The sequence below is a fragment of the Nelumbo lutea genome, chromosome 4, assembly GCF_056320005.1.
Source record: "Nelumbo lutea isolate HS-2025 chromosome 4, American lotus-T2T, whole genome shotgun sequence".
Lineage (NCBI taxonomy): Eukaryota > Viridiplantae > Streptophyta > Magnoliopsida > Proteales > Nelumbonaceae > Nelumbo > Nelumbo lutea.
This window is the reverse complement of record NC_142687.1, coordinates 99,316,876-99,331,697: the sequence shown is the minus strand read 5'-3', so window position 1 is coordinate 99,331,697 and position 14,822 is coordinate 99,316,876. Positions and strand designations below refer to the sequence as shown.

The 14,822-nt window shown below is 34.6% G+C and overlaps 2 non-coding genes across 2 annotated transcripts; both read left to right on the top strand.

Annotated features, from left to right (window-relative positions):
- The first annotated feature begins 12,893 nt into the window (after nucleotides 1–12,893).
- Nucleotides 12,894–12,975, top strand: TRNAS-UGA (transfer RNA serine (anticodon UGA)). The gene has a single exon. It is a non-coding gene; the product is annotated as a tRNA-Ser (tRNA).
- Nucleotides 12,976–13,178: 203 nt separating this feature from the next.
- On the top strand, nucleotides 13,179–13,260 carry TRNAS-UGA (transfer RNA serine (anticodon UGA)). Its single transcript has one exon. It is a non-coding gene; the product is annotated as a tRNA-Ser (tRNA).
- Nucleotides 13,261–14,822: the final 1,562 nt, after the last annotated feature.

The window sequence follows — 14,822 nt, the reverse complement described above, 5'->3', positions numbered from 1 at the left end:
GAATTAGAACCGAATTAAGCTGTGCTTGCAAAGGAAAATGCCTCAAGAATGTTTTGTTGCAAGTAAAAATGTAAAATGAAGGAAAATGAATTATTTTCTTGAAAGATTATATTCAGTAGGAAAATAAAAAATGAATCATATTCCTAGAAAACAACCCTGAATGGTAGAGAAATATGAATGCTGCAATATATGACTAGAGAGAAACCATCCTTTGCTCGGAAAATAATTCAAGGAAAATTGGAAGAAATTTCTTTTTCCTACAAATGTTGGTAAATGTTTGTTTTTCACAGCCATTTTACTTGCAACCTGACGCTGTAAAATGCCAATTTTCAGAAATTTATTTCCTTTTCCTCACTTTACATGCAACCAATTGGAGCCATCAATTAACAAAAATAATAATAATGAAAGTTTACTCTTGAGAAATAGTAAGGTAATTGACTCTTAGGCTGCGTTTGGTTGCAATGCAAACACAAATATGTACATTGCATATTTATTATTTTTTTGGTTCATGAATGCAAATACAGTTCACATTTTAAACCGTTTTTGCACTCTTCTTATTTGTTTGAAATCAGTGCAAAGTGTGAGCCCATCAGTGTGTTAGATGCGGTTTTTATTGATTTTCAATTGTTACCATTTGGTATCAGAGCCACCAAAGATTCTAACATGCAGAAAATGTGATTATGTAACAAGTTTTGCAACTTTGGTAGTAATCACATACCTTGAGATTTAATTAGTTTAAGGCTGCATTTAGCATTTCTTATTTTAAGGACTTATCCCCTTTTTGCTGTTTAAATGCCTCTATGAACACTGAGATTTTAATTGTAAGAAGAGATAAGTCCTTAAAATAAAGAATGCCAAATGCAGCTTAAATATCCTTCAAACAAAGTTTAATGAATATTAAATGGTTGCAAAAGTATTTTTCAATCATTTCTGATTGACTCTGAATCTGCTACCCACAAATTATTCTCACATCCATACCCATGGAATATCACCGCTGGGAACTTCTCCCTATAAATGATAAGGGAGATATTTCCAATGCAAAACTATAATTACTGGTGGGTAGAAATGTGGGAAAACAATTTGTGCATAACAGATCTGAGCCCATTTTTTGGTTGGTTCGGTACAAAAATAAAATAATAATAAAATATCAAAGAAGCACCGCCGGTTGCTGGATAGATGACTAGAGGTTTTGAGGTGGTACATAGGGTTGTTGACCACTGAAAATTGTTTCATGGGTGGTCTCTCGTGCTTGGGGAGACTGCATAACCAAGTTATGGGTGGTCTGTGTTGGTCCATCCAATCCGTCCAAACCAAAATCAATTTGGACAGATTGTATGGACCAACAAGACATATTAAATTGGACCAGTTCAGACTTAATTGTCTAAAGTATTTATTGGATTGGACCTAGTCCATTCATAATGAATTTATATTGGATTAGGTTGGATTGAACTAATATCTGGTTCATTGATAGAGGGTAAGAATATAGGTGCCAATAAACCAGGTTTGAGTTAGCATTAATCTAAATTAAAACAAATTTGAATAGATTAGACGGTCCAAACATTAACCAGTGTAAAATGATCCAAAAACATTCATTGGATCGGATTAGACCTGATTCATTTGTAATGGACTCACATTTGTACTGGATTGGATTGGAAATCCAATCCAATTGACACACGTATCCTTTCATTCGGTAATGTGCTAACTGTCACCTATGAAGACGATAGTTGTGGAGATTCAATAAGTGCTCCTTGAGCGATCTGGAATCGCCTTGTCAAATTCAATGGGTTCACCAAGTTAACAAGACGGGTTTTGGCTCTTGAACTGTTACTTGGACCGCTCTGACGTGGTCTTACCTTATCCGGCTGAACCTATACAAACTAACCAACTCGAATTTGATCAAGCTCTTTGACCCCAATTTAGGTCGACAAGCTGATTTGACTCGTCAAACCAAGCCAATTTAGTTGAACCAGAGAAGCATTTAATGGAACGGTTCAAGGCCCTACAGAGTTCGGATCTCAATGAAAATTGGTATCCTAAGGTTTTTTGAGAATTTTAAATCTATTTGTGTGGATCCCACACCTGGTTATCACAAAATTAAACCTTTGTGGTTCAATCCTGGTTCAATGATACCCAAAATTTGACTGACCTATTTAGGGGTTTCCTAAACCAGTTTTGACCCAATCAACCCAGGGATGGTTCGTTGATGTATTAGCTGGTTTGTTTCAGCATTGATGCAAAATCAAATCCCGCAACCAGTAGGAAAAGTTATTTATGGTGCATAACACTAAATACAAAAAAAAACCATTTTAACCCTAATTTTTTTTCCGGTAGTCTTCTAATGGTATGGGACTATGGGGTCTAGTTTAACAAAATTTCAGGAAGTTATAAAACGATTTGGCACTGGTTCAAAGGTTTTATCATGTTTTTGGCAATGTTTTTACTATCTATATTAAGAAGTGGCATGGGAGCAAGCAAACCATTTAGGTTGAATACACATGAAGACTAATATAGCAAAGCACATTCAAGGTTCCATCCCCAAGTGTTCTAAATCTAAAGACTATCTAAATGATGTTGAGGAACAATTTGCATGACCAAAAAAAAAAAAAAGCATTAGCCAACACCTTGATAAATAAATTAAACATATTGGAAATAGGGGTGTATGATAGGTATATAATAGAAATGAGATATTTGACTTCTTAATTAAATTCCTAGTGGTTGAGATCATAAAACATCCTCATCCATATCATACTCAACTCTTTATTAGAGAATAAAACCTATTCAAGGACTTCACTCAACTCCTTTTAGGATGAATGGTTCTTTGAGATGGTATCAGAGCCACTGAGACTCCTTACCTATTGAATATGTGCTCATTCGAGAAAGAAGAAAGAGGGGAGGTGAGTGGGTCCTCTCACTACAGAACTCACATGTGCCTCTTCTTATTCTCATTTTTCGCACATGTGCGTATATATTTTTAAATGAAATCATTACAAATATAATAAGGCAAAATTAAAATCCTCATGATTCTTCATTGTCTCTCATAAAATCTATATTTATTCTCTAATAATCATTAAAACCCTCATGAGTCTTCATCACCCCTTCCCATAGCAATATCCCCAATAAGATTGTCCATCACAAGACCCTCCACACTTAACCGTAGCCATTCATAATAGAACATAAAAGGAAAAGGAGTGCAGATAAACAAAACTAGTTTCGTGTGCCCAAGTCTACAATCTACCACATACTCTCATCTAACCAGTCATATAAATACCCCCCAAAACATAGAAGCAATTGACAAACCAAACCCGAGAGCCACCAAACTATCAACCATTGAGTGGGTGGAAAAGTAAAACTATTTCCCAAGCTGGTCGTACGGTGCTTATAAAATCAACCATGGAAGTTGTTCCAAACTATCATATGCAAACTCTCTTATTACCAAAAGCTACATACTCATTAAACCTGTTCATGGGCTGGGCCAGGCTCGGGCCAGGCTTTTACTTTTTATTAACATAAATTTTTCAGGCCTGAGCCCGAGCTCAGCCCAACCAACATACCTAAAACTTGGGCCCAAAGCCTGACCTGGGAGTCTGAGTGCAGGTGCCCTTTGAGGATTGAGAGAATGGTGCCTGATGAGTTCGTCGATTCTTGGGAGTCTGAGAGTGAGAATAGAAACTGAGAAAGTGAGAAGACAGAAGAATGACAACAATGCTGGCTAGAGAGAGAGAGAGAGAGAGAGAGAGAGAGAGAGAGAGAGAGAGACTCACCGCTCAAGAAAGAGAGATGATCTAGATCTAGGGGTGCCAGCCACCAGTGCCTGGGTTCGCAGAATGAAAACAATGCACCTAGGTTCTGGTGGCACCAGCTGGAGAGAGAACTGAGAAGATAGAAGACCTATTTCTAAGAAGAGAGAGAACTAAGAATGAGAAGAAAGAAGATGAAAACGGTGTTGACTGGAGAGAGAGAGAGAGAGAGAGAGAGAGAGATCATCGCCGAAGAGAGAGATGACTACTTCTAGTGGCGTCGGCCGCCGGTGATTGAGTTCGCAAGTGCAGCTAGGTTCGCTGGTTCTAAGAGTTGAGATGGAGAAATGAGAGCCGCTTCTGAGAGTGAGAGTGAGAAAGGAGAATGAAAAGAAAATTTTACGACCCAGGCTCGGGTCAGGCTTTTTTAACAAATCTCGAGCCCGACTCATAAAATAGTCAGGCTCAGGATTTTAGGCCCGAGGTCAAGCCCACGGGCTAAAACACATGCTCAAGCCCGTCCGAGGGCCGGGCCGATACATCGGGCTACCCGGCCCATGAATAGGTCTAATGTTCATGAATCAATAATCTTTACAGAGACTTTTGGTGGGGTTCAGCTGAAGGAAAAAACAAATTTCACTTAAAGGAGTGGAAATGGTTGTTGAAACCCAAAGATCAGGTTGGAAGTGGTCTTCATGATACTGAAATGAGGAGCAAGGCATTAGTATCGAAATTATGTTGGAGGTTCCTAAAGGAAAACGATGCACTTTGGGTAAAAATTCTCAAGGCCAAATATTTAGAAAATCAAAATTTTTGGTTAGCAAAATCAAAAGTCAGCGCCTCTATCACTTGAAAGAGCTTAATGACTTGCAAACAATTCTTACATCAAGGCAGTAGATGGTTAATAGGGTCAGGACGGCTGTAAATGCTTTTATGGATAACTGGATTCCAGGCATCCAAGCTGATTGGACCAAAGTAAGTGAAGACCTCTCGAAGATCAAAGTAGCTGAATTCATCAATCACGAGAAGGGAACATGGGATCATGACAAATTGGCCCATTACTTTGACCACAACACAATCCAATCAATTCTCTCAATTCGGTTGCCTGCTCCAAAAGCTCATTTTGATGATAAATTAGTTTGGCTCCCTATGCCCAGCGGTAATTACTCCACCTCAACTGGTATGAAATCCTTATTAAATGAACTTCCTTCATCTTCTAACAGTGACTTGTTGACTCAAAACATAAGTTGGAATTCATTTTGGAGGACGTTACTGCCACCGAATATCCTACTCTTCATTTGGAAGAGTTTCTAATCTCCTACCCACTAAAGTTAATCTCTTTAGGCTCCACTGCATATCAGATAAATTATGCTCCATATGCAATGCACAGGAGGAAACAGTTCAGCACTTATTTTTTGGTTGTGAGATAGTCCGTTGTATCTGGTTTGGCTCCAGTTTGAATATTCGTATAAACAATGAAATACGCGACCTCGTTAACTGGATAGAACGATGGATGGAGTTGGACAAGGAACAACACACAGTGAGTTGGTTTTTAAGGGTTCAATTTTCCACCCACCTTCAATTATCAACCGGGCTCAGATTTTGCAAATATGATTATCCAAAATGCACTCAATGAATCCAGTGTTCACAACTTGCCTCACTCCCCTTTGATTGTCAACTCAACTAGGTGGTAAAAACCACCAGCAGGAGCGGTGAAACTCAACATTGATGGTGCTGTAGGTACCATCTCTTCTGGTGGCGGTATGATTCTTTGCAACAATGATGGAGAACTTCTTTTTGCTAGAGCAACTCCCTTCCAAAAGGAAAGCCCGTTGATCGCTAAAACTCTGGCTTTGGTGGAGGTTGAAACTGGCTTTAGAGGTGGGCATTTCTTGTATTCTGGTTGAGAGCGACGCCCTCACTTTAATGAGATGCTTGTTGGTGGATTCATTGGATCCACCGTTGTCTATTAGTGTCTTTTTTTGCATGTTCTTTATTTCATGTTCTTTTTTTGCATCGACCAAGAATGTTCTTTTTTTGCATGTTCTTTTTTCAGATTTATGTGGAGTACAAGTAAAGTGTATTTACCTGGGTATCACTTACCAGGTAAGTGATACCTATCTCGTAGGTGGGTAAATAATTTTTCCACATAGGGGAAAAGTTGCCAACACTTGAATGGAGCAAAAGTGCCCCTTTTAATAATGGATTTTTATGGCTAAAATGGTCATTGCCTTATTTACATGAGAAATAAAAGAACATGGATAAATACACTTACCCAGGTAAGTGTTTCCCAGGAAAAATATACCCAGATAACTGCATTTACCCGGGTAAGTTACTTATCGAAAAGCGAATAGGGCCCTGCATTTGTCCTTTTGTTGATGATTCTTTACCCACCGTTTGTTGGTTACAAAAGTGTTTTTATTTCTCACTTATCCATTATTATTGTGTATTTTGTTCTTTTTAAGAAATTGAATTTGGGCTTCTTATTTGGCTTTTTTGCCAATTCTCTATAAATGTACAATTTTCTTGGTTGAATGAAATATGCTTTTAGGTTTGGCTTTCAAAAAAAAAAAACATGACTTCCAATTAATTCAATAAATAAGATCTCAGAAGTGGTTCTTCCTGTTCTTAGAAAAAAGCAGAAATACAAAATTCCACTTTCCAAAGAAATTGCACATTTTTACACATAACTACCTATCAAATAAATTTCCAATTGAAATAATGCGGTCTATAACTAATCTTTCTAATCCAACTTAATTTCCAATGAAATTGTTACTTTAAAAACATGGCTATCTATCAAAAAATTTCAAATCAAAATAACATGGAACCCATAACTAACATTACTAATCCAACTCCCTAACTGAAATAAAATACTCCATTTAAATGTTATGTGTTAATTTTATACAGATTACTAGTACAAAACCCTCTCTTAGGCTGTATTTGATTTAAAGGAAAAAGTAGGGAAAAGAAGAGAAAGATAGAGAATTTTTTACAAATCTTGCATGTTTCCCTACATTTCTCTTTCTTTCCTTACCTTTTCCTTCAAACCAAACATAGTATTAACGGTGACCCATGGGCTATTTATATATCCAGAATTGCTGTATGTGTTGGCTGGAGAAAATTTCCCTATATGTAGTATGGTACAATTTATTAAAACTGGGACAATTTGTCAAATCCTTGCAAATTTTGTGCAATAAATATGTTTACATATAAATAATATTTTTCAGAAAGTTTCCATGTGAATAGTGATATTTACAAACTAAATTGTCAAATAACTTTGCTTTCAAATAAGATTGAATGTTGAAAAAAAAATCATACTTAAGAGCCAATTTCCCCGTACCATTTCAAATGATGTAGAATAATAAAGTATGGTATTACTTAGAAATAAAATTTTATTTAATCTCTTAAATTAAATATAAAAAACCTATACATAAAAAATAAAATAATATATTCATCTTAATTTAAAACATAGAAAATGGGTGTCAAACAAAATTTGTTAGAATATATAAATAAAGAAAAAATATCACAATACTAGCCCCATACTTAGTACGAGGGGTCATTCTCTATTAGATATAATTCTCAAAGGGATATAATTACCAAATTAAAAAAAAATGCATATACTGTCAATTTCCCTACTTATACGGGGCCATTCACTATTAATAATTTATATTAATAGCCAACAATTGATATTCACTCAAATTAGTAAAATATCGTACGTACATAATGGCAAATTTTTCCATACTTTTTTGTTGAAGCCAATTTTCCCTTACTTAGTACGTGGTCATTTGAGTAGGGGTCATTTGCTAGTTGTGAATTTGGAATTATCAGTTTCAATTTAAAAACTTGGAATAGTTTAGATCATTGTTTTTAAAACCGGACCGGAAAAACTGGAAACCAGTCAGGTGATCGGTTTTGGTTTTCCCCAAAACCAAAAATTTGCCCAAAACCATTGGTTTTGGTTAGTAAACCGCTAAGTCGGGCAGTTAATCGTTCAAACAATTTTTTTAATTTTTTATTTTTTTGTCAGAATGGACCGACCACCATTCAACCCGATAACCAGACCCCTGGCCAATTCGATCTCCGGGTCGTTTTTAAAAACCACGGTTTAGACTAGTGGCCCCGTAATTAGTAGGGATCATTCCTAAGTTTTTAATGAAAGAAATGGTGTCCTTAGGCTAATTTAATTGGGTTGATAGGAAATAAGAAAGAAAAAGAAATCTGAGGAAAAGTTCTTAATGAACACACTCTTGAGAATTAAGAAGTTGTACAAGACAATATAAGGAAATGGAATTTCTTGAAGAAAAAGGGTACGAAGTACGAACACACTGAATATATAGGCATCCAACCACAAGTCAGGAATTGTTGACATGAAATTCTTGTCTTGCTGTAGGGAGTACAAAAAAATAGTTGTTTGCTTGTTTCCGGAACGATATAACCTTCTGTTGGACCTTTGCAAAACACCACCTAGGCCTTAGGCTGCATTTGGTTCCTTGTGAGAAAGTACAAAGGAAAAGTTGTGGTTGTGGGTGAGGGCTGCTGGCCATGCCACATATAGATCTTTGTGGCATGGCCACAAGCTCACAATGAGCCCAGATATCCTACCCACTCTCTATCTGTCGTGAATTGTAGTCATATATCTCTCAATTCAAAATAGAGATATATGACTTCAATTCACGGGGAGTAGAGAGTGGATAGAAAAAGTGAGCAGGAAATCTTGAGTGGCTCACAACCCTTGTGAATTTTGGTGAAAACCCAACTGATTGGTTTCTATTTTTATGATACCAATTGATTGGTTGTAAGTTCTTCCCGTATCATATCTTTCTGGAATCATAGTCGAACATTTTTTTATATATGTCTTCTTTTCTTGTGCCTTGTTTGAGCTATAAACCATCTCAAACCAGCTAGGGTTGCCTCAAGTTCTTAAATCCATAGATAAAATACTTGTGCAGCTAGTTGTTTGCTTCTCTCCCATCAAATCAAAACTAAATAGATAAAATTTATAAAGAGATATAGCAAAAGGAGAGAGGAGAAACGATGATTTGATTACATTAATTTCCAGAAAGATGATCCAAAAATCATGGCAGGGACAATACCTTTGCTCATCGATTTTGAAAAATGGGACCATTGCATGCATCCATTTGAATTGATCAATCCCCTCAGATATATAGTTATATATTAATTAATTAAACACACCTTTTTGGCAACTTTTAATTTATAACAAAAGTTGAAATTATTGGATATCCCACGGCTATTAACTTGCTAGCTTTTCCTAACGTTTGGATAACTATGAGTGCATTTTGTCTCTTGATTTTGCAATGTACAGTCAAAAGAGATCAGGGTGTGCTTCCGACCTACCCATGTCTCCAAACTTTTCAAATATGATCAAATAATAATTCAAAGCCACATTTGGAGATAACATTCTTTTAAAATTAATGTAGGCATTTTTTTTTTTTTGAAAAGAGTTATTAAGCTGATTCATTGCATCAAATCACCATAATTACATGCCTGAGAAAATTAGGATTCTTGGAGGAAGAGACTACGTTGTGGTTTGTACATATCACATTACAACCAGTTTGTACATATCACATTGCTTGTACAAGATACAAATACGAGTGTAAATGGATCGAATTTGAATCGGATAAGATATTAGAAAATTTGATATCTGAATTCGATTAATATCCGATATATTTGAATTTGAATTTGAGTAAACATATAAAATAACTAATTTATTTATATAATTTTTATATAAAAAATTTATATATTTTATATATTATATATAAGAATTAAGTAATTAGTTGAATTTAGATATTTATCAAATCAAATCAGGTCATATATGAATTGGAATCTATTACTTAAACAATATGAATAGAATATTCAACTTTAACTGTTATGATATTCAAATTATTCGAATTAAATTCGATTATATCAAATTTCAAATTTAAAATTATATTTTCGAATAGCATTGACACCCTAAGTACAAAAAGAAAAGCACTGAACAAAATATTGCATAAGGGTCCTGCAATCAACAATTGAGGAATGTGACCTCCATGGGACTTCCAAATGAGCCTCCGACAGGATATTAATCACCTTCTGCCCACCTCCTTTATTTAGTATGTATTTATAGTTTGCACGGTACATATTTATATTTGCAAAGTTTTATAAATAGATATAAAATAATACAAAATATAAGATTTTGCACTTATATTCCTTCCAAACTAAGCCTTAATAATTACATTCTTATTTAGAATATAGATCAATTTTAATTAAAATAACATTCTTCGCTCTCGAATGTCAAATAAAACATAAAAACACAAAATTTAAAGTAATTTCTTTCAAGAAATGTTATATTTTAGACATATATAAGATTTCTGTGCAACAGAACGATACCGAAATGGATTCCAATTCAAATGATATTAAATCCGATCCGTTTGTAACCCTAGTGATTATATGAAAAAATTAGCTCGAAGGCGAATCTATGCCACGTTTTTAATGCTTTTTCCTTTTTTTAAAAATTGCTTTGAGGGTTAAAAAGCTGAAGTACAAGCCATCATTTGGTTGCTTTTTTAAATAGACAGCTTTAATACTCTTTTCTTGCCACGTATGCACCCGATTCCATGTGGCACCCTGTTAGGGTTTGATAGGGCCCACATGCTCCAATTGAAAATGCCTTTGCCGTCTCCAACTGTAACAACTTTTAAGATCATCTTTAAGATAAAAGAAATCAATAAGTCAAATTAAATGGTAAAGTAAAGTATTTACAAAATTAATAAAATTTTGGTTTTATAAATTTATATTTTATATGTTAATTGAACCTTCAAACCAAATTAGTATGCGGGTGTTTGGCATCAATGCCATTTTTTGAGAAAACGGTATCACGTAAGCGCCATATCAGAGAAAGCTGCTCATTCACCTTATTTCAAATAATATCAAGTCCCTTCAAATAACGTATTTTTGTTTGGTACTGTGTTTTTAGAAAAAATATTTCTCCATACCATACTTTGGAAATTGAGAAATGTAGCTTGGAGCAACGCCAAATTTAATGTTTTTTGAGTATGTGTTTAGCATTGATGTTGTATATGTGTGGGTTGAAAATATTGTCTCAGAAAATGGTGTTTTTTTTTTTAGTTTGGAAATGGTGCTGCCAGGTAGGAGGTTTCTTGGGACAATAGCAACGCATTCTATTTGGTACCAGTGCTCTATATTTGTTTTCAGCACCGGTACCCATTATCCAATTTTTCCACTATGTATATATTATCTTACATCCATCCAACGGTGGAAAAAAGCGCCCATTTCATCCTATGGTCCCAATTTTTGAGTAGACTATTAAGAAAAAGAAATTCAGGAAATCATGAAGAAAATGTCAAAAAGTTTGAAAATTATATAGAAAAAATAGAAAATTCAAAAATTAATATACACAAATTCTAGATAAATGGAAAAATATAGAACAAAGTATGAAAATCAGAAAATTGAATGAAATATGGCGCATTTTACAATGTCTATAATGAGAAGCCTTTTACAACATGGTGCATTCCATATCAATTCAAGCATAATACACGTTGGACGCCGCATTATGTTATCATTGGCAACAACGAGCTCCATAGTGAGAAAACGTTGAATTTGGCATTTTCCTAGACCACACTTTCCTGATTTCTAAGGTGTGGTTTGGGGCAACATTTTTTATGAAAAATGTTACAAACATGTCGCCATTTTCTGAAACTGTGATTTTTCTAATGTGGCACTGATGTATCACCATTTTTTGGAGCAACGACATCAATGCCAAACATCACCTGTGACAATGAGTTGCTGGCTTGCTACTAACAATGCAATGACGTGACATCAATGAGGCATCATCTTGGACATTGGATATTATAGACTATATTGAAAACGTTGTTGCTAGCATTAGTACCAAACAAAACTAATGCTATTTTTTCAAGAAACAGCCTATGTGGCAGCACCGATTCTAAACAAAAAACAAACACTACTTTCTTACCATTTTTCTCATAAAACAATGTGATATTCCCAACACTAATGCCAAACACCTGCTAAAAAAGCCTCTAAACAAAGAAATTGTGCTACAGGCAGAATTACCCTCAATGAAAGAGTTTTATATAACTAGGGATATCATAAGTCAAATTAAATGGTAAAGTAATGTGTTTACAAAATTAATAATAAAAATGTGGTTTCGTAAGTTTTGTGTTTTATATCTTAATTAAACCTTGAAACCAAATTACTAGAAAAAACCTTCAAACCAAGAAATTAATGCTACAGACAGAAATCCCCCAATAAAGAGGTTTATATGACTAAGGATATAGTGAATCGGGTTGAGTGGTAATCCTGCATTGACCTGACTATTGGATTAAGGTCAGAGAAAGCTTTAAAGTATCAATACAAACCCGATAAATAGTTATCTTTACTTGGGTTTTGGGTCAGATTTTGATTAATTAAATCTGATCAGTTGCGTTATAACATTTAAGCTCGTTCGTTTCTGGGATTTTGAAGGGGAGAAGTTTGGTCAATTTATTCATATTCTCATTTCAGAAACGTGTGAGATCATAGCAAATTGATTTTCTAAGTACCATTTACCTGAGTAAGTAATACCTTTTTAGATTTGGGTAAATTGAATTTCCTATGTGAAAGATAAATGAAAAAAAAAATGAAAAGATATCAAAAAAATGTTTTTCTCAAAAAACATTTATCAGTATAAATTAAACAAAAAATAAAACATAAATAAGTATACTTATCTGAGAAAATAGGTTCTTGAAAAATGAAGAGAGACTTAAGTTATGTTTGATTTGAAGGAAAAGATTAAAAAAAAACATTTGCAAACTTTGTACAAGTTTCTTCGTTTTTCCCTTCTTTTCCCTATCTTTTTATTCAAATCAAACACAACATCAAGATTCAACTATTTACATGATATGTTCCATGATATTTGGTATTTTATGGTCATTGAAATTCTATTTCATAAGAATTTGAATATTTTAAGTTTTAATTAACCACTTTTTTGGTGTTGAACTATAAAACAAAAATAAAGAGCAACAATCAATGTAAACTCTCGATATACCAAAGTTTTATATTGAATGTGTTGATACATAGTAGCATAAAATAATTTACAGAAAGATCTTGATGATGAGTTAGGTCAGACTAGCATCAGTCGCCGTCGATATGTCCGAGTGGTTAAGGAGACAGACTTGAAATCTGTTGGGCTCCGCCCGCGCAGGTTCGAACCCTGCTGTCGACGCTTTAATTAATTTTAATTTATTCTTTTATTTTAGAAAAAATTACCGATCAGTGATAATTTAATCTCCAAATTTTAAAATGCGATAATTTAATATTTGAATTTTGTAAATACGATACATAAATGCCTGTTCATCGGAGCAAAACCCTCATCATTACAGAGAAATAACCTTGATTATGATTCAGGGCAGGATAGAATCGATCGGTGTCGATATGTCCGAGTGGTTAAGGAGACAGACTTGAAATCTGTTGGGCTCTGCCCGCGCAGGTTCGAACCCTGCTGTCGACGCTTTCTTAGTTTTAATTTATTCTTATTATTTTAAGAAAAATTACCAAAATTTGGCCTCCGAATTTTAAAATGTGATAATCTAATATTCAAACTTTCGATAATCTAGTATTATAGTTAATTAACCCTTTAAGTGGTATATAAAAGACATAAATGTCTCTTCATTGGAGTAAAACCCTAGCCTTACCATTAGACTTTGGCAAGAAAGCCGAAAGTCCACCAACGGTGCCGTAGATGGGAGATGGGAGTCGGGAATCGGCTGTTGTGATGTAAATCCATCATTTCCTACCGATGAGTAGGGAGACGTGGGTCATTGCCTATGTAGCCATCGTCATCGAATGGGTGAGTGGAAGAGACCAGTCATGGATCCTTGTTGTCCTGATTGAACGAGATGGACATGTTTGTTTTCCAAGATTCTGACGCGAGTCGACCCCTCTTCGTTTGTTCGTTGCTCTGGGCGGTGGGCGCACCAATCAGGCACCTTTTGTTTCGTGTTACTTAACACGCTTCATTCGCTCCCGTAAATTAACTGTGATTGGGTGTGGCATCCCTTTTTCCATTGCTGCTGCCATCTTCATCGATGACATTCTCAGTTGGCAGAGAAGTTTGGAGGACTGTCAATCATTCTATCTAAGAAGGGTTTTAGTGTTTGTGATAGAGAGGCTGATCTTTATTTCATCTTTTTTTTAGGAAGAAGATGATAAGCAGTGTGTTTTATTTCTAAGGGTAATCTTAATACTTTCAAAAGTCTTAAATGGCATATGAAGTCACATGATATATATAGTGTTTGTGATAGAGAGTTTGGACTTTATTTCATTTTTTTTAGGAAGAAGATGATAAACAGTATATTTTATTTCTAAGGGTAATCTTGATATTTTCAAAAGTCTTAAATCGCATATGAGGTCACATGATATATATAATTGATAGTCCATTAACATTAGGTATTAGATTCTTGCATTTTGAAAGTTTGAGTACTGGATTATCCTATTTTAAAATTCAATGACCAAATTGTCATTCAAGCCAAAGTATAGGATACTGATCGGGAATATTATTATTTATTTTACCAAAAGAAAAAGAATTGATTAGCTTTAATTGGGGTCAGTTTAGATAGGGAAAGTTTCATAGTCAATGTGTCTTTCCAGCTTTCCATAGTTTCATTTGGCCCATTAGTTATGTTGGATTTTAATCTCATTAGAGATTAAAGCCAATGGGGTTTGATTGGTCAATTACATGAAAAAAAAATACACCTACACACATGTTTTGAAAAATTGTTTTTCTCTTAAGCTTGGTTTGAAAAGAATACAAATGCAAATATGTACAATGTAAATACATACAAAATAATACAAAATATAAGGTTTTGTACTCTACATATTTGCATTTGTAATCCTTCCAAACTCAACCTTACTAAAACCAATTTTTAACTTGTCCCACATTGGAAAATTAAAACAATTGTTTTGGGTTTTTTAATAGGAATTGATTTACACTTCTTAGATATAAGATGAGAGTATGGAGGCTTGCTACCGTGCAATGTGCACATGCGCATGTGTAATGCAATGGGGCCCACT